The 21,966-nt window shown below is 41.3% G+C and overlaps 1 protein-coding gene across 1 annotated transcript in view; it reads left to right on the plus strand.

Moving 5' to 3' along the window:
• RSPO3 (R-spondin 3) overlaps positions 1-21,966 on the plus strand; it is a 400,364-nt gene that overhangs the window by 342,758 nt on the left and 35,640 nt on the right. The gene's annotated exons all lie outside the window — the stretch shown is intronic.

The following is a 21,966-nucleotide window of genomic DNA, read 5'->3' on the forward strand; positions in this document are numbered from 1 at the left end:
TTGCTGCTGTCTCATCGAGGGTGAGATAACGAGGCTTGCATTTAGCGTGCGAGTTATTGTTTGCGAGGCTGTTGTGCAGGCGATAGATTACTCATTTACTATCATTTGCGGATTTCAATGGGTGTTTGCTTTTAGTTTGTTTAACTTAGTTTTTTTAAGGGAATTTCATTGTTTGGTTTCAAAAATACTTGGCGTATATTTAAAGCCAAACAATGAAATTCACTTTAAAAAACGAAGCTAAACAAATTAAAACCAAAAACCCACAACTTCGGTTAGCTTTGGGTTTTTTTCAATGAATTTCTGCTTTTGATGGTATACCACATCCTAGTTCCCACATCCTGCTCGGTGTGTGTCTTATCTCGCAACCCTCATGCGACCCAAGCATTAGCCATAACTGGGATATTGGTAAGGGGATTTCAATTATCCCCCTATAAACCCATATGGAATGGGGAATAACTTGTGGAAAGCGATATTATTGTAATACTAGGAATGGAAATTCCAGACAACTAGCACCAGTCTCCTTAAGAAGACAGCATAACCATTGATGCTACTGCATGTGACATGATATAGGCGAGCTTAAATCCATGTGCTCTGACTCCTTGCACGTGGTCCTTGCGTGGCTGTGACTAAGGAACCATCTAATGAAGGAGGGGCAAACGTGTGTCACTGTGTTGACAGTGATATCGAACAGGAGCAATAGTCACTGACAGAAAAGGCGTGATAGGTAGAGCGTTTACAGAATAGGGCTTTAGAATCCACACTGCTGCAACACATCTGTGCATTCTGTTTACCTTTTTGTTGCTCTGAAATATTCTTCTCAACATAAAACATCAGCGTGGAAATCTATACATTGATCTAAGCAAAAACTGTGGATGTTCTTTCTACAACACATTCTGCAATATTCCCTTTCTTGATCTGGAGGGCACGACACCGGAGTTGGTTATTTTAAATTCTATTTAACCATTTTAACGTTTGTCAAAGGAAAAATAATACGAGAAATGTATACCGAGGAGGTAGCATCTGTTTCATATCACTTATAACTTTTCTTGATTATTTCTCAAGCGGCAGACTAAACATAAGGCTCTGACATAATGCAGCATCGCATTTTTTTTTTCAGTTTCTGGTGCTTTTAAAAGTTCGCATCAGCTGGGACACGTCTCTGAAAAGGGCAACCGCTCCAGCCCCCTGAGAGGCTAATGTGGAGCACTCGGTCACTTGATCCGCGGAGTGCACTACAAGCCATCTCAAAGTTCGAGTCACATTCCTAAACCGCATCAGCGGACAACTTCACACCATCAGTGACAAGCGCCGTTCTCCCGACAGTGCCCCCGAATCGTTCATCATTTTGAAGCATCTAAAAGCTTTGAAATCTTGTGGCTAACGGGTCCATGGACCAGATGCACTATTTACTGGTCGCCAAAATCTAATTGCACTTTGTGACTAGCTTTTTGTAATGGGTGAAGAAATTTGTGAATTGACCTATGTAATAATAGATCAGTTTATAAATCTGATTGGGAGGGGTTTGTAGTTTAACAGTGGCGTAGGAATGGGGCGGTAGCCTGCCCCGGGTGGCATGATTTTTGGAAGTGGCGTCGCCCGAATTGGCAGCACCCTCCCCCGCTCGTTCATTCACCCGCTGTGGCGTGCATGCGCAGGGGCCATCCTGGGTGGCATAAGGCCTAGCTATACCACTGTAGTTTAATCATTCATCATGAATATTAATAAGGTAGGTCACAAATCTCACTTTGATTGGAGGCCATCACAGGGTTTATGGTCTGCTAAGGTCAGTAGACCTTGTTTGTGATCACCTGTAGTGACATTTTATTTTACATGCAGCCAGTTTTCATTAAAAGAAAAAGTTTCAGTTCAAAAATATACTTTTAAGTGAGTTTGAGCGTTGGCATTTGTACCCTGGACTGTGCCTAGTCCCCAACAAACCTTTTTAGCTTTCTTGTTTGCAAATGATTTACTCCAACGATGGAGTGAGTAACTTTTCAGTGTTTGGAGAATGGATTGCAAAACATTGATACATTGCATATTGAATCAAAATGTGGAAGGAATGCTCAAAATATACCATTTGCAAATACCTATTCGATAAGTATTTCTAAACTAATTTCGCAATTTGGAGCAAAGTTTCCTAATCACTTTGGCCAGATGTACAAAAAAGTCAGTTTGCGATATTCTAATTGTGAATTTTTGCGATTTGCAGCTATGTATAACAGTGTCCCTGACACTGCTTGCGATTCCCAATGAGTCACAAATGGACCTGCCTCATCAATATTCAGGAGGCAGGTCACAATTTGCCACCCATTGGGAATGGCTACGATCAGGGATGGTGACCTGCTGGAGTCAGCAGTCTTCCATGTCTGTGATTGCTTTTTAAATTAAGCAATATTTGTTTTTGTAATGCAGTTGCAACCCATTTTCCTCAAAAATGGGCTGCATTACAAAAAAAGGAAATTTTTCTTTTAATTTTTTTTAAGGCTGCCTGCTCTTTAAAAATATTTTCACTCACATTCCCAAAGGGAAGGGGTCCTGTGGGAACTCCTTCCTGTTTGTGAATGGGTCACTGCCTCCTCTACAGAGTCAGTAAAACATGAATGTTTTGAGACCGCATTCTGGTTGTAAAACATTCATACATACCAGTGCTAATTGGTGTTAGGAAGGTACGCCCTAAACACGCCCTTTCTTAACACCAAATCGCAAAATGTGAATCGGTAATAAGTTACTGAGTCTCATTTTGCCTCTTGTACATGGCAAAATGCATTTTACCGGTCACAAACGGCCCGATGGGCCATTTGTGACCTGTAAACCGCTTCGTACATATGCCGCTATATGTTTTAGTACATAAAAAGGGTTGTAGCATTTACAACACTCCGATTATCTGACTTGGAAGGATAGCAGACTCTAAAATCCTTTGCACATCTAGTTTCAGTGCTTGTATACATCACAACCCCCTCTGGTCATTAATAGGCATAAGCTTTCTGACAAGTTTTAGGCCTAGATTTTCCTTAATTTGTATGATTCAAAATGTTGAGCAGCAGCATATTTACTCTGCCGTGCATGCCCATGAACTTACTGCCCATTGGGTTAAAATGGCTTCAGACTCCCCATCGTGTGTCTTAGCCCAGCTGCTGCAGCATCCAAGACACACAATACTTCAGCTGATGTGTGCTGTGCTGTGCTGTGCTGTACTAGAGATGGGGCCTCACCGAATGCCTCGTACAGGCCATCCATAGGCTGAACTGATTAAAAAACATATGGGAACTGTGGGAACGGGACCAGAGATTTGGCTAAAAAAGAGCAAAATATTCTATAACTATTTCCTTGGCCTTTCTCCTTCAGGTAAATACCCTAATTGAATGATAAATGTAAGTTAAAGTAAATGGTGGGAAATGCATTATTTTATGTCATAAAAGTCACAGAACAGGATCCTGGCTGGTGCACTGGTAAAATATTATGTGCATTTATAGTGCAAGAAGAACCCAGGCTAAGACTGAAAGCACTGTGAATATGTAAGTCATTATTTTAAAATTGTATAAGGCACAGTTTAAGGCTCCCACAAAATATACAAAGAGATTTATTGTTTATATATATTTATATAATTTTGGTAATACACAGTCAAATTGTACCTAGTGGAAATCTCTTTTCATATGTTTCCTTTAAAAGAACACATTCCAGAGCTCAGCTGATAAAACCATCACATTATTTCGCAAAAAGAATACATTTTAGTCACCATGAAGCCTCAAATGACTCCATGAATTAAAGCTATATAATGCAGCCATTGCATTTGCTGATTAACCAATTGCACGCATATATTTCTTTAAGGCAGCAGTGCCTCTCCCTCAGCTTCACAGAATAGGAGCCATATTCCTTCCTCCAGAGGCACCCAAATGTCTGCAATATCCCAGTTTTTCAATAAAACGTATGGGAACTGTTATTGTAAAATATAAAATGATTTGGAATGTGGTTCCTAATAGATCCCACACACTTCAACCGCTGAGATTGTACAAAAGCCTTTTACAGGGAGAGAAGATTGCATTTCATGCCTCATGGGAGGTGCCCTTAAAAGACCTCCTGATTGGTAACTGTACTGAGTGGAATTATAGTGTGACATTCTGCACCCAGATTTACTAGTTGTGGGAATACCAAACCCGAATTTATCAACTGGAAAATCCAGCAGATATGGTCACTTTTGGAAAAGGCTACATTGTAGCCTGAACCCATATCATGACCCCTGCTTATGTCTCAGACAAGGCATGGTAGGTGTAGTGTCACCTTGGATGAATGGACGACACCAACACGCATATGTGGTGAGGAGCTTTATTTGCATGCAACTCATCCCATTACTTCCCTGCTCCGAACTAACTCCTGACTCTTAACCCCTCCTGTTCCGCCTCCCATTGTCCTCCCACTTCTGGACCTTCCGTGCGGATCCTAGCGCCCAGCACGTCTTACAATGTTACAGTAGGGAGAATTACACGCTCCCTCCTGCCAACCAACAATTTCCTCTCCTTTCACCTACCTCTCCCCCTCCTTCCAATTCTGCCATAAAACAAACCCTTCCATACATTTACCACCTGCCAAGAGCAGGTGGAAAAAGTGTGTGTTGAACCTAATGAGAAAGGGGATACCACCCGGTAAATCTGGTTCCGCACAGTAATGCCCCATTCTGTGGGGTTTAACATGTAATCACACAGTACTGATTTGATTTTACTGTAAAGTACTGGTAATTACTGGCGCACCCTGCAAGCACTGTGTGACTTGTACGTAGGGCCACAGTGGGCTACACAAAGGGCCAACAGATAGATCAATAAGAATGAAAGGCCCAGTTCTCTCATCCAACCACTTCTACAAAGACACAGCAAGAGTACTTCATCACACTGTAACTTTGACAAAAGACAGAGGATGAAAAGTGCAGAGTGTGATAGAGAGAAGTGATATTATATTGTACTGTCATGTGTGTAGCACTTACAAACTCTTAGAAGGCCCAAAGTGCATATCTAGCAGAAACATTGCTTTAGATTATTCTCTTAATACTTTGAACCCATAAGTAACATCAGACATTATATAAACAAAGCCTAAAAGGAAAAAATTATATTCTATCATCAGGTTTCTAGCAATGATCCTAATTAATGCTCCAGCCGTACAAGATGCTGTCCGCTTTTCTAGACCCAGATAGTTGTCTTGTATATTGTGGGTACTGTAGGCTCCATTGTTCTGTCAAGCTCATCTGGATTTTTCCTTCTACAAAGACCTGTTTTGGTGTTGATTGGATGCAATCTTGGGCCCCATAACTACCCTTCTCTCTGCGTGTGTACCCCCTAAGGGTAGCTCCCTTTCTGTGTACTTTCTTAGCCCCGTAGTCTATGTATTTTAACCTGTACATTCACAGACCATGCAGCTGTGCGTATCCCATCCCCACAGTTCTCTCCTACATCTATGAGTAAGCACAGATATGTGCTTATTTATGACACAGTTTCACTACTTACAGCCGTATCCCCACTTTGAAATACTTCAATCATAGGCCACACTTCACTCACACACTTCCGTCTAGCTATTAAAATTAAATGGCAGAAACATAGCAACAAAACTTAATAAGTGTGTTACTCTAGACGTGATGCATGACATAAAAGAAAACTCCCCATATAAGCCGTAGGACAAAAACACACTGTTTTAGCTATGGCACTCCACAAAGTAGCAAGCTACCCCTCATCACAAAGGTGCTTTGGCACCTTATTAAGAGTATGAAACACTGTATAAATACAACTACAATGCAACATATTCAAACTCTGCAACACTGTAATGCCAAACTACTGGCAATACAGAGCTGGGCAAATTTCTATTTACATATCCGATCCCTCTCTTTTATAAATGTTCTGACTTTTCAGACCTTGATTCAAAGTTGTGTTTTGAATTCCGATCCATGCACAAATGGACGCATCCTCAAAGATCAAACTTCTGAGTTTTGTATCAGTTACCAATTGTCCCCCGACAGATTGCACTAAAACATGACTCAGGAAATCTATCTGTGTAAAATGCTAAGAGATAAATGCAAAACATGTCATAATTAGTGGGGTAAACAGCAATTTCTCATGTAGGGCTTCATTCTGAGATGGGGAGGTCAGACAAAGTTAGGTTACCCATTCAATCACCCAAATAGGGTAGCATCAATTACCATATACACTTTTTATCACCCAAATTGTACATAGCAGTGTACCTTGGACTTGCAGTCCAACCCTGATTATATAAAAAAAGGCACATGGCTTGCAATATATTAGTCTCTGTTTGGGGCCACCAAACACTCCTAGTTTGCACATTTTTCTATTTGCGGTGGATTTATAGGCTCTAATTGCCTAGATGATGTATGTCCAGTCAGGAATCTAAAATATTTATCAGCAATTGTTACACCTGCTTTTACCATAATCCTTAACACCTGTTTTCATCTGCCACTATCAATAGTGGAGGGAAGAAAGGCGTCAAACTCCTTTTGAAGAAGTCAGTCATGGACCACAGGGAAGGCTAATAGGATCATCTTTCTTTTGCCAGCAGTCACTAAAACTGGTTAGAAGTTCTGTCTCTTCGGCTTCCTAAGCATTTTGAAGAGCACATTTACTAGATGCTAGCTGGATTAATTTAGTCCCTTGTTTGGGCATTTAGACCGCTCCTTTTGCTGACTTGAAAACTCCTTATAATTCATTAGTTTTATTGATTATCTTCATATCCTTTCTGATGTTGTTAGTCAGTTCCATGCCAAGATGACTTTGGGTGTTCACTGCACTTTATAAATAGCAACTCAACCTATCCCTTGCATGTACAGGTTTTCAATATATTTAGTACCTGCCCAAGCACTAAATGCTAGGTCAGGGGCAATTGTAGAATAAATCAAATAAAAAAGATAGGATGTGGCTCTTGCCCTTTGGTTATGAAACATTGTCACATAAGGGATATTTCAGGCGTCGTAAGTTAGAAATGAAAAAAGCATTGCGCAATGAAAATACAACTTCATGCTCCACTTGGTCAAATGTTTACAATGACAAACCAGTAACATATTGTCTACTTCAAGTTTGCCCCTTTCTCTACTAGCTTGTTGCCATCATTAGTATAGATATTTAGAACATCCATTATAGAGAATATGGTCATTCTTCTCAGAGAAATTCTGGAGAAATTCATAACAAATGTTGCATTTTATAACGCGCATTGGCCTTGAAGAATATAAAACATTAATATTTTACTAGGCATGATACTCCATGTGCTTCGGGCTTCAGAATTTTATTTAAAGTATAGCTGTTGCTATAACATCATCTATTAAGAGGCACTATTTTTGTTTCTGTTGGGGTGACCTTTTTGCAGGACATAACCCATAAGTCATATGTTCTGTGTGTTCTGAATCTTAAAAGAATCCTTGTGCTGTTTGTATGTCAGAGCACTATTTGTTGCCAAACTATTTCAAGGCCTGCTGGCTTCCTCCTTGGATAAAGCTCAGCCATCCCAATAAGAGCTGCTCAGTGTAGGATGCTTACAAAAAACGTTTTTATTTTTATTTAAAATCGCACAGATTCCTGACAGAGTAGTGAAAAGGTGGTAATGATGCCAACTAATTTGCCCTTACTTTTCCAATCTCAGGAGGAATGGAAGATACCTTAGGAATCAACCCTGAGGCTTGTCATTTGAACATCTTGAAATTTGGTGTGTTAACCCAGTAAGCTCAATATTCTTAGATAAGTACATGTGTACGGCATGTCCCGATGACCAGACTGCAAAAGGTATCTCTGGTGAACAGTCAGACAGAAGCTCTTTCTGTAGATGGAATTAAAATATTTAATGCGATCATTATCACTTCATAGAAGGAATTTTTGGTAAATTGCCATAAAGTGTCATTGTCTTGAACTAACTTTGCAAAAACTGGTTCTAAACTGTTTTGTATTGAAATCTGTAGAAATTGCTTTGTGGTTGTCAAATCACTCATTCCCCATTTGAAAGATCACTGTCAGTACCCTATAAACATTGTCAAAATTCACAGAAACCTGTCGGTTGTGATCATATCATGTTTGACGTATATATTTAAAAAGCACATTATCCATCTATTTCCTTGTATTGACTCTAAGGATAGCTCTGCCCTATTGTTTAAAGTGCGAGCCGTGCCTCCTTTGGTTGACCTGTTGCCCCTGCCCCTGATGATTGGGTCTGTTTACAACCCTGTATATGCCTACATGTCATCAGTCACGGTTGTACTAAAAATGTTTTGTGTGCCACTAAATACACTTCAGTGTTGTACCATAGCTCATAGACAAGTAAGGGGTGTCTGTGTCTGACTTTTGTACTCGAGGCACACACACAGTAAAAATATCCCTGAGCAGAAAATAGCACAAGAGTAAATCTCATTACATGTGTAATTTTGCAAAAATGACATATCTTACACTCAGAAATATCATGCAAGTTACATTTGCCCATTTTTGCACTATCTTTAGTTAACCTGATTTTGAGTGGGATCCTGGAGCTTTTAGTTCTATTTTCGTACCATTGAGCCCACTTTGTATAAATAATGAGTGGTTTCGCACTTTGGGATGCAATGCTGTTTCAGCACTGTGCTCATGTCAACTTTCAGTGCAAAAATTATTTTCTATGCAAAACTTGATAGCAATTCTTGATGTCATTTGCACCACTTTGTTTCACTTACATCCGTTGCGTCATAGCTGCTATACAAAACATTAGTAAATCTGGGCCTCAGAATGTTGCAAACCTGTGACCTAAAAGCAGAGTTCTAATTTTCCATGCAACCCTGCTTTGTGTCTTTCACCAATACTCCCGATTTATTCTAATACAACACCTCAACAACTCTGATAATAAGGCTTATAACTACAGACTTATGTTACTTAGGAGAAAGCGTAATTCTGATCGACACAAATACATAATCATCTTCTATATCGCTCAAAGAGTTTCATACTCTGTGCCCAAGCACCTCTAGGAATGGAGGTGCAGGAAGAGGAAATACTGTTCTCACGATTACACAGTTTGGTGAAGTGGAAGGTCGAGATGAAAGCTTAGGGCACATAATGTCATGGGGGACCAAAAAAAGAGTCAGTGAACTACCCAATCTTCCTTGCTACAATGATAACCGTAATTCTTTGCACCATTTGACCACCTTGTATTACCAGTTTTAGCTGAAACACCAATGTTTGGGTGCACGTAGCCTCATCAATATGGTGATAATAATCAACATAAATGAGGGGCATTTGTTTAAGTGTTTCAGTAAAAAAAATGGGAACAGTTTTGTTATCACCATAACCTAAATGTTAACACTGGTAGAAAGTCTGGTTTTCAAGATAGCTCAGCGAGTTAAGCGCTCACTGCTGATATTTTAGTAAAGTCGCCAGGTCAAGAGGATGAATCCTAGCAAAGGCAACTGAACCTTCCATCCTTCTGAGCTCAATAAGAACAGTATTACTAAATCGCCTACTAGTAACAAACTACTATTTATAATACATAGAAAGGGTAAAAGCTACTATGAAAGAAAGACTAGTTACATCTAGCATTGTTTCTCTGCATGACCAGTGTGCCAGAGCTCTCACATTTTCCTAGTGCATGAACTGTGGTATATCCAGTCCAGGGAGTTTCGGTGCACTCTGCAATTTGTAGTCGAGAATTTTACAGTGGGATAAGCAGGACTACAAGACCTAAAATGCAAAGCAAAAAACTTGGACTGGATGTGCTACTCACGCAACCTCGAGAGATCTGGTCTTTTTCATCTTGACTCCTTGTTCTTGAATTTCTTATTAATACAATTAATAACACATCCACAATGAATAAGAATGTGAGATGAATGATCTAGCATTCGGAATGTCGCTCTTGCCTTAACTCCACTGGAGTTTCAACCAAGCGTCCACTTAGATCAACCAATGGGTTGATAAGATTTCAACAATGTTCAATAAATTAAAAAAAAGAGGAGGAGATGTGGCTTAGTGAACCCGTTTCGTATCCTGGCCTTGGCTCAGCATCCTGTGATTCTGGGTCGATCACTTAATCTCACTGTGTCCAAAAAGATATGCGTAAGGTAGTCTGGTTCTGTTAAATCATTGTAATTCCCTTGGACCAAGTTTCCACTATTAAAAATAAGCTGCAAATAAAGGAAAAAATATTTGATGGGAATACCTAATAATCCATAAGCCCATTACCTTACATGATCTATACCGTCTGGTGAAACTGGTCTGAATCCAGCCTATGTGACTATCAATCAGGGCTGGACATGCCCTATGCTGGTAGGGTGAGGGCTGGTTTTGCAGCGGTGGGGGCCTGTTTAGTTACTGGGGGCTGGTTTTGCAGCAATCATTCAATAACGGCCCCCGGTAACAAAAGCAGCAGTGCTGGAGATGTTTTTATTTTAAGCAGCATAACTTCATACTTGAAAACCTCCCTTCCCCCAAACCCCACCAATCCCGACCCCCAGGGCCGGTCTGACAAAATTGCCAGGGTTGCTTTGGGTTCTCAGCCGGGCCCTGCTATAAATTGTCTTTACCCACATTGTTAAATTTTAGTCCACATGGCTGTCACAAGGGAGAGAGGGGAGCAAAAGGACCTTATGCCCTAGGCTTCTGCAGGACTCAACTCAAGTCTAACATTTTTGTTTTATTAATGATGAGGCAGCTAACACAAACAGAACCTGTCACATGAAGTAGTTTCCCTTTCCCATGAGGACACATGTATAGACGTAGAATCATGGGCCCTGCTTGCAGTTTTCAACAAAGGCCCGCAAGACCAGAGAAAAATCTGTAGTCCATCTAAAATATTATAGTTAATACAAACATGGCACCAATAGGAGAAGCATGCTGACCTGAAAAAGAAAAGCTAAGGTTTGGTTTTATGTTTTTTGGTTCTCATTTCAGGAGATTGATAGGATCACTCCCAGGGGATGAGGGTGGCAGAGGGGAGATGAACCACCACAATGAGGAAGGAGTCCTTTAAATACATATTTGACAACTGGGTAAAGTATATGAAGTAAAACCGGTCAAATCTATTTACTATCTTCAAATTATAAGCAACTGAGACAGAGCTCCTGGAGATAATCTCATTCAGGGCCGTTGGTGACAGAAATCTAGAATGACTGTTGGGACGGGAAGATCTTCCGCATGATAAGGGACGTGCACCCCTTCCTAAGTGCCCAACTGTACTGAAGTCTGGATCCTAATGCTGATTCTGGTTGTCATAGGCTAACAAGGATCATATGTGTGCACCACGACATAGGCGTGTCTCACAGATTGCAGTCTTGTTGGACCACAAGGAGCACCCAAAGCATTACCCTCAGTGGGTTCTTTACCAGAAGTTAAGCAGCATGAGTGCAGAGGTTGCAGCATATTGTGTAGTGATCAGTAGGAGTGAACAGGTCCTTTATACCGGTGTTACTCAAGTGAGGCCTATGTGCTAACTAATTAAGGTTCTGCTGCTGTGTAGGTATCTCACCCTTGGCCTACTGGTTTGGTGTGGAGTGCTGTGTGCACTGCACTAGAGTTGTGTACCTGCGCTAGGGGTATATGAGCATACAGGGATAATGCAGTTCTGTGGTGTGCATATATGTTGTACGCATTTTCTGGGTGTATGTGTGCCTGTGATGGTACAGTACATGAAGGCAGTAGTGCTCTGCTGTGCGGGCATGTTAAATGCATGGGTGCATGTGTGCCTGTGAGTGGCAAAATACATGAAGAATACAGTGTTGTGCGGTGGGTGGTTGTGTGCTTGTAAAATATACAATACATGGCTGACTCTGGGTTCCATATTGGGGGGCACAGGGATGCATCATGAAACATGAGGAGAGAAGGTATAGGAATCACCTCAGACATATTTATGCATTGCAGCATTCCAGTGAGCTGTGTGGAACACAATGGAGAAGGGAGGGCCAAGCTCCCCCTTCAAAACGTGCTGTTTGATCTACAGAGAGGTCACAGAGAAGGGGCTTGGGCGCATTTCAGGAAAGATATGGATCTGATAAGGGAATCATAAGCTATCAGTTTGGAGAAACTCCTGCTGTGAGTGACTGCTTTCAAGAGGAATAGAGGGCAGAGGGGTGGGCACTTCAAAAGGAAGCAGACCCCCAACATAAAGTTCAAAGACTCAGAGACTCTAAATAACATTTTGTGTCTTGAAAAGGATTATAAGAAGGGGAGCTTGAGATCCCAAACATGTTCAACTGTCAAGCAGCCAGTTGGGCTAAGCAAGGAGGAAAAGCTCTGCAATACTTCTGACTGTGACCAGGACTGAGGCCAGGTCTTGCTAGTGTCCCGGCTGGGTGAGGGGACATCACCCAGGGAATCCAAGAACACTTGTCATGGAGCACCAGCACATTCCTGCTTCTAAAGACCACTGTGTCCTGTGAGGCAGAGGAGAGAATTGGATGGAGCAAGTTCGAGTGTGAATTCCTATCGCGTGGACTCCCTTTGCAAGGTGTGAAGATAAGGCTGGTTCGCTGATCGCATCGTTGCCTGTGTGCAAGAAAAAGTCAGCAGCCCTCAAATGCCAGAGGAGGGCTGTCATGAAGTGAGCTATGGATATTGCTGTTCTGATCTGGTCATCACCCATGCACAATGAGGCCTCAGTGGCTGCTAACTGAAGTGTGGTTATCACTGTGCTCACGGTTCAGAGTCCTTATGCAGTGAGGGATCAAGGACCCCATATTCCAGGAGAGGCTGCCTTGGACAGATTGCCATGCGGAGGGGGCAATAATCCTTGCATTGAGGAGGGCTGGTGACCCCATATGCCAGGAGGAACCGCCAGGAAGGAATCTGCTGTGCCAATGGGGTTGAAGGCGGTGTGCAGTAGAGATACTGGGACCCCTTATGCCAGGGGGTCACCGGGACCAGCAAGAAGTGTGACCTGATCAGGATTGTCGCTGGAGCAGTGAGGCTGCCAGGGGGACCCCTACACACCTATACCGGGAAGCGGAATCAACATCAGGACCTTCACACTACTTTCCATCCACCATGGACAAAAGACTTACCCACCAATGGAGGAGTCACAAGAACCTACATTTGCTGCAGTTGCATGGTTGCGTGTGAGGAACACGAGGACCGCCAAGCGTACCCTGGTATAAAGTAAATAAGGAATAATCACCACGCTAGAGTGAGTGGGGCACAGGCAACTGCCTATAAACACTGGAAACCTGACCTCGGGTGGCTCTGTAGTTGTTTGAAAGTGTCATATTTACCTTTGTGTTTATAGATGTACAAATAACAATACTTTTCTTTTTTCATAAAAATGAGGTTTTGGCTGTGTAGCATCCACCCCAGCTCTGGAGCACGCCAATGACTACACAACATACAGAGCTCTGGAATACATGTCTTCATTCTTCAGCATGCAACCGTTAACTGAATGCACTGCATAATAGGCTTTAGCAACTACACCCAGACACACCCCAAATACCTCCCAACTGATTACATAACTTTGTAAAGAGTCCACGTAGGACCGCAAGGGTCCTACTTCACATAATCACACAACATTACATCTAACCCTTTGTTAAATAAAAAACTAGCATTACAGGTGTAGACTCAGATGATTGACTTGGGCACTCAGGTGGATTTGTCTCACTTGGAAGGTCTGGAGCCAGCAGAAATTGGAGCAGATGCTTGAAATGTGACGCGACGCTTTGAATTGACTTTTCGGGACATTGAGCCGTCACCATATGTCCTTTACTTGCCCCAACTCTCAATGGTTCAACTTCAAACAGAGCGTCATTCTTGCGTTTCCATTTTTGATTGACTAGGACCCGGTCTCCTTCCTCAAAAACGAAGTCCCAAGTGCATCAGCATCTATCTGCACAGACTTTCATCTTGCTTTTACGAGAAGTGTCTGTGACATGAATATTATCAGTGTCTATTCCTCAGCTTGTGGTCCATTGTGGTAGCTTAGTCCCAATGGCTCTCCCAAACAGCAAGGTGGCAGGGTTTTCACCTATTGTGGAATGGGGAGTCGATTGATAGGCACATAGGGCTGGGCAAAAGACTGACCTGAGATCGATTCCTTCGAGCACAGTGCGTTGAAACACTTTCTTCAGGGTGCTCATAAATCATTCAACAATGCCAGTTGCCTGTGGCCAGAGAGGTGTACATTTTCTGTTACTTTTACATTCAAGAAACTAAGGAAGTCCTTCAATACTTTGCTGTTGAAGTGTGGACTGTTGTCAGACTTAAGAATGGACAGAACACCCCACGTTGCGAGAATATCATCCAGGCTCTTGATGATTTTGTCATGGGTGGTTGATGATAAATCTTCCACTAAGGGAAAACATGAGTACTCATCAATAACTACAATTAGATTATGACCATTCTTTAAGAGTCCAGACAAATCAAGTGCAAATCTCTCCCACGCTTGTTGAAGGTCCGAAATACTTAGTGGATGCTGTGTGGTCTTGGGAGATAGCAGTTAAACAAGTGACATGCCATCAGTTCCTTCTTTAATTGTTTGTCAAGGTGAGGAAACCGCACTCAATCTCTGAGAGCTCTATTGGTGGCTACAATCCCATGATGTCCTTCTTGGGCCAGTTCAATTACTTGTTGTCTCATACTCTCAGGTATGACAATCCTAGTTTAATAAATACTTTAATGAAGTCGTAGCTTGCGCACTGCCTCTGTAGTTTTTGAATTTTTATTTATCACTCTTTTAATTTTTTAGGTGCTCCCGGGGTAGCGTCTTCCATCATTGAGACGTCTCAGTAACGAATGCTTAATTGTGCTTCCAAAGTTGGTCGCATCCCCATGCCAATCCGGTATACCTGATATCAGGACTTAAGAAAGTTTCACAACAGAAAATTGATTATTCAAGTATTTCTTTATTTCTACTTCCGTTCTCACTTCATTGAAATTCTCTTCATTTCAATTCATTTATGAAGCTTCCTGAATTTTTAACATTACATCTTTGTAGCTCCTATGCATTTCGGGCTGCTCGCCCTTCTATAGGGAGCATCCCTACAAAAAATCATAGCACACATACTTTTCGTGAGATATTATGCATTCTGTTATTCCAGTTACATATACTTCAATAAGCAGCCATGACACAGTCACTTTATATTTATATACATTGTTAAATTTAATCTGAATTCATGAACAATCTATTTCATAGTTAATCACCCTGTGGTACACCCGTGAATATTGCTTCTGTCGACCTGTAGTGTGATATGGTGCATGTTATTGTGGTATTATGTGGATAGAGCTCGGCAAACTCAGTGAAAGCAGTCATTTTTTGTGTGGTCTGTATCCCCTACTCCTCACCAGTTGTAGCATCCACCCCAGCACTCGAGCACGTCAATGAGTACACCACACACAGAGCTCTGGAATACAAGTCTTTATTCTTCAACATGCAACCTTTAACTGAACGCACTGAGTCATAGACTGTATTGACAACACCCAGTCACACCCCAAATACCTCCCAATTGATTACATAACCTTTATAAGGATTCTGCGTAGGACCACAAAGGTCCTACTGCACCTTATCACACAACACTTCATGCTAGACAAAAATGTAAGCTGCTGCACATATTTTGGGTTGTGAGCCTGTGTTCACCCCGTTTCTATCCCCCCCGAGACTTGGCCTGCTTGGACTATGTTACTCCTGAGAGGGAAGTGCTAAAACGGTACTTGACCCAGTTGTTCAGGATCCATAGTCCGACCCTGGCTGGTACCAACGTGCTTCGCTGCAAGCTAAATGTGGTATGGTGTTAAAGAATAGAAGAAGGCACACAAGGTGAAGGGTAAAAGCACAAGAAATGTTACAGTGAGGCTCTACTGCCATCTGCTGTCAGCAGAGCCGTCCTTTTTCTGCTTATTAACCCCTTCGGTGCTCATGACGGAACGGTTCCGTCATGAGCCACGGTTGAGCTGTGCTCATGACGGAACCGTTCCGTCATGACCACGCCCGCGCAAGATTCCGTCAGCACAGCGGCGGAATCTGCGCAGCATGGAAGGGGTTAAATCTAGATCCTCAAACGACTTTTGCTTATTTTCCTGTCACTAATTTGCCAGCTCCAAATTGGTCAACTTGACATGAAATTAAACATTTATGTCGTAACTGCTAATTCTATAAATATATGAGAGTTGATTTAGGACTGTCACTTCCTTTTTTCCAAAGACCTTCTTGAGATAGTAAAATAAACAATAAGCTTTAGTTTCTAAAAAAAACAGTATTCTTAGAATCTACATTTGGCATGGTTTAGAGGATTGTGAGTCACTCACTTGTTCATCGTGGTTTTGTAAAGCACAATAGCAATGAGTACAAAATCTTAACATTTAAGAATATTGTTCAGTGCAATTGAGAGGATTTTCTGTGCGGTTCATATTATGGGGCATATTTATGACATGAGTTGGGTCGCTCTTGCACCACACAATGTGATGCAAGCATAATGCATGTCCAAAACGAGATTTCTGAGACAACACAAGGCCACCTTTTGTGGCCCTTAGTAGCTTCATAAATCTGGAGTAACGCAACACAATTTACTGCATTGCGTTAATCTACCCAGGGAAGACGTTCCATGGGCATTGTGGTGTGTTCCCATGCAACTCCCTTAGTATTTGAAGGATTCCCAGATTTACCAGACCTGGTAAACCTGGGAATGTGCCAAAAAGATATGTCTTCCCATGGAGGTGTAACAAGGAGAAATACCTTTATATCTTCTTGTTTCTTCCTCTGGTGCATAGAAAGAGGAATATGCCTCTCAGGATTGGTTTTGTGCAGGAAGGTGACCATTCACTTATTGAGTTATTATACAGGCTGCCTGCTCAACATTTTTAAATCACAGACCCTGTCTGGGGCCTAACTCTGTATGTAATCTTTGGAGAAGATTTGGAGAATAGAGGATGTGGAGAATGGAGATGAAGGAGTTAAGGGAGGAAAGAAAAAGAGAGGGTGAGGCGAAGTAATTATAGCGTTTCAACTGATTTTGCTTCCTGCATTGCTCGTGTAGGGTAGGAAAAAGGGCACGTCGATCTATAAAGGGGCTGTGTCTTGACCTCACAAGGGGCAGTGGATGCTCAGATCTACCACTTTTTATCAGGCTGCATTTGAAATTAGAACATATACGCAATTAATTCAGACATAATGGGACAGATTCACAAAGGTAAACTGAGACAAAAGTCTAACTTTACGGCTTTCAATTTTCTCAAAGGGCATTTACTACTTGTAAATGCCCTATGTGAATACCAAAAGACCCAAAGTTAGACTTTGGGTATTCATAAAGGGCATTTATGAGTAATAAATGCCCTTTGTGAATACCAAAAGTCATACAATTAGAATTTGGTCTCAGTTTACCTTTGTGAATCGGGCCCATAGAATTCTTTATCATCTTTGTATGGGCAGCTGATTTTGATAGGGTATTATTCAAGGATGTATATATTCTGTTCACATTTTGTCATCTCAAATTATTTAGAAGAAATAAAACCGAGGATTTTGCTGGGCTTTGCTCTCGTTTTGTGAGAATTTTCTAATGAAGTAAATATTTAAGGTTTTTCTAATTTTATGCCTCTTTGGAATCTGAGGTATCTAGTTCTTTGATGGTCTGCTAAGTGTAGGGTTCTTCACAAGCTTTACTAATTTACAAACTCCCTTTTACATTACAAACAAGTTTTGAAGTCATTACGAGCTAGAGTCCTTAAACATAAACATATCTCAACCAGAAATGGAAGGCACTGGCACGTTTTATAATGAAAGACAATCGAGTCTGATTACACTGATCTTGCTGAATTGATTGGCAATGATGTACAAGTTAGGATTACTAATACAGAAAGTGTTCTTAGTTTCCAAATTTATATTCAAAATGTTACTAGACAATCTGTATTAAAAAACAGCAATTGTAGGTATTTGCATCGTATGTAGGGCTAATGTCCATAATAAAAAACAATCTCAATGAGAGATTGAAGGCATGGACACTTTACAGAATTAAGTACAATGAAGTGTAGTTACATTGATCTAGTTGAATTAGTGGGGGAAGATTTACAAAATAAGGGTATTAATCTAGAAAGCGGTCTTAATTTCTAAATTGTTAATCAGCTTTTTTACTGAACAATTTTTGACTAAAGCTTTAGAAACTAAGGCCCCTTCATGGATTATTAGTTATTCATTGGTCCCTCACATGTTCATATTTTTATTTTGGTTATCATATACTGAGATGAGCAAACTATTATATAAGAGGTAAAAAACACTGATCTGCTAAATAATAATTGACCCCTTCTGTGAATTGAAGATCAGGCTGTTCAATGATCTCAGTATCTGGTCTTGATTTTACACCAGAAAGGATGAATTCATGGCCCAGGTCCTACAACCCATTGTTAACACCTCCAGTAGTCTAATCTACATCACACACATTTAATCCTTGAGGCATTGAAAGGTGAGACAATATAGAGAATGATAGAAAGACGAGAGCATGTATGAACAAGTGATTGAGGCAGCGTGCAGCTCCAGGGTAGCGTGTGAGGTGTGATACCCTCCTAATAAATGGATTCTGGTGGGGCTAGTTGGGTCCTGGTGCCCCCAGTCGGGCTGGCAATGTCTGTAGTCGAGTTTCCAGTCAGATTAGCAACTCTCATAGCACAGACACACATCTCTATGTAACTTTGAAGAGATTGCAAACACCAACCCATTCCCTCTGACACAAAATAGGCCAAGAATAAAGAAAGAACTGGATGGCTGTTATGTGGTACAGAGAAGACTTTTAAGCTTATATCTATTTTCATCCATTTTGTCATTTTAATGGCAGTGATTGTTGGTAAATCTGTGTCCCACACCACCTCAATCTAACAGACTAAGCTACACCCCTGGATTGAGGGCATGAATGAATGATTAGATGAATGCGTGAAGGAGTGTACCAATGGATGGCTACATTGATTGTCAGAGGTGCTGGAAAGTGAATGTTAATTTGAAAAGCATGTTGGCTATTTGTCCTACCTTACGCTATTCCTGCTACAGTGTTGAGTGAGCAATGTGGTACATCGATATATTCAACACGTGTAGAGTGCCACCCAGCCTCTACTATACTTTGTTGCTATGTGCACTCCGAGGGCGGGGCACAGCCCGAGGATATAAATAAAGGGACTACTTTTTATCTAAGGAGTGTTTTATAGCCTGAATATGACCCGTTCAGGTATCAGAGCGCTGTAAAAATAGCAAGCATGTTAGTAAACAGATACAAAAAAAAGTATAAACATATGACTTGGACTATTCAGGATACAGAAATGTATATCAGAAAAATAGTCATAGTAAAATTTAGTGGAATCAGGACTTCTGCTGAACGTATCTGTTCAATAACAGCAGTGGTGGCACGTGGCCTCTGCTGAGATCCAGGCAGTGATTGTAAAAGTGATTAACTGTTGTAGCATGTGCTAGATATGTTCCGCTACCCTTTTCCACCAGACTGTGGACACGAGAACATGTAACTTTATTGTTTGGCCTTGATATCCTTCAGTCGCAGGGCAGGTAAATATTTTTTTTAGGTTAGGTTAGGTTTAGCGATCACTCGGCTGACGGTTTTAAGAGTTAAACTGAAGGATAACCTCTCAACTTCCACACAAAGTTGTCAGATCATTCTAAATACCTCCACCAATTAGGAACTGAAAATGAGGATTTGTTTTTAAACCTAAAAAATAGTCTACATATAGTTACAATGTAATTTATCATTTCAGTTAGTGTAGAGAGCCATCCAGGCTCTCCTATAATTTGTATCGACATGCACACACTCCTCGGGGCAGGCTCACCCCGAGGGATTAAATAAACGAGGTGAGACCGCTCGAAGTTCTGCAGCCACGAGTGTACAACGGAGTGGTGTTGTTTCTTTCAGTGTTGCGCCAGGCCTCTGTTCCCCTGGCTGCGCAGCGCAGCGCAGCGCAGCGCTTCAGTTAGGACAGCAAATATATATTTGCCATAAAAACAAATAGCTTCCATGTTTCTACTGTAGAATTCTACTCGATGCATTTAAAAAAAAGCACAAGCATTTATTTTTTCACGTTATAGGCAGTAAAATGTCAGTAACTTGGCTTAAGTGTTCCTTCTAGTGGCATTTTCCTGTAATTGCTCCCCAAAAGCACCTACTTTTAACAAATTCATTGATGTAAGGAATTCACATAGTCTGCTGATATTGTGACTTGTATTTGTATTCGTAGATCTGCCACTGAGCTTATTGGGCTCACTCTCTCCTTAAACATTAGCACGTGCCCCTTGACGTTTTCGATGTTCAAGTCTATAAAGGCCTGTTCAACATTGATGGTGATAGCATTACCAGCATGGAGGGTACACATTTAAAAAGGCGCCCATAATGTTAAAAAAATGTGAGTGCCTTACCACTGACACATTGTTATTGCGTTGAAGGGTGGATATATATCTTCTTTATATTTTGCCTCTTCAGCTAAGAAAGCATCAGAACTGCAAAGTCGACAAGCAGTGGCAAAAGCAAAAAGTTTGTTATTTCTGTGGTGAATCCAGGCGAATAGATATAATAAGGAAAGCATGCATGAACAAATGATTGAGATCATTAATGGATCGATCCATGGATGAGACAATGAGCGGATCAGTGGATGGATACATTGATTGGTGAGTTTTCATTCCCTATCAGCTATGGCATTCGTCAAGAGTGCATTCTTGCCCCTTGCCCCTTTTCTTTACCCTATATTTAAATGGGCTAGAGTCTACTTTATTATCAGTCTTGGCGGATTGCCCCAAGGTTGGAGATAGATCCCTTCCTATTTCATTATACGTGGATGATGCTGTCCTTCTGACACACACCGCTCATGGGTTTGATCGATTCTGGCACAAGTATGTGTCATTTAAGGGTGACCTTGATTTGTCGGTCAATTTTTCAAAGTCATATGTGATGGTTGTGGTCCCAAAATCTACAAGTAGCAAGATCTTTAAGGTAACTAACTTCCCTCTGAGTAAAGTCATGGCGTTCCCTTACTTGGGTGTCTTAATTAATGCCAAAAATTGTTGGAAGACATTAATTGAAGGCCAAAAGATCCAAGCTTATTAAAAACATGGGAACGATTTCCAGCTTGCTCACAGATTAGGCTCTCAGGTGCCAAGGGACCTTTTAAAAAGTTACTAGACTAAATGCATATCCCAATTCTGATATGGCAGTGAGGTCTGAGGTTATGTAAAATTGGATAGGTTTCAATCAACAGAGAATACATTTTTGTGCCAGATGGTACAGGTTCAACATTCTACCCCAGCATTTTCAGAGCAGGTGGAGCTTGGCCTTGCACATGTGATGGATCTGATATTCCTAAACCCCTTATTGTGCTGGATTAAGATTTTGGTAACGCTTAATTTGTGCTTGTGGTTACAGGTTATTAAAGAGTAAGATAAAGATACATTAAGTATAGGGGTTCAAGAAGAGACTGGAGGTGGAATCAAGGGTAGGCAGACTTAATATTAAAAAACCACTGCATTCACAATAGACCCATAATTAAAACGATTGGGTCCTGCACTTTTTATTCACAAATTAAGCTGTGTCTTGTAGGACTACGGTGAGGAGCAGATGCTTAGCCTGAAATCGTCTCTGCTCCTGTGCAAATGCAAAAAGAACAATTGATGGACAGAATGCACAACAATGCCATACATTCACCCCAGTACAGAGATATGGACCTAAATCCATCGTTTTTTGTTCCCCATGCCATTCCAGTTTGATCCCAGCCATATATGTATGTGCTGGTGGATCCTGCCACACTGGGAACAGTCCAGCCCGAACTGCCAGGCCAGGTCCTCCCTGGACTGGAAACAAGCATCCTAGGACCGATTTCGGGGTTTCATCCCTCATCAGCCAGGATATCTTGACTCCAGTGGCATGGAGCACACGGCAAATGCAAAAAGAACTATTGATGGACAGAATGCAGAACAATGTCATACATTCACCCCAGTACAGAGATCTGGTCCTAAATCCATAGTTTTTTTGCTCACCATGCCATTCCAGTTTGGACCCAGCCATATGCAAATCAGTCTTGACCC

Source organism: Triturus cristatus, chromosome 6 (genome assembly GCF_964204655.1).
Source record: "Triturus cristatus chromosome 6, aTriCri1.1, whole genome shotgun sequence".
In the NCBI taxonomy this organism is placed as follows: domain Eukaryota; kingdom Metazoa; phylum Chordata; class Amphibia; order Caudata; family Salamandridae; genus Triturus; species Triturus cristatus.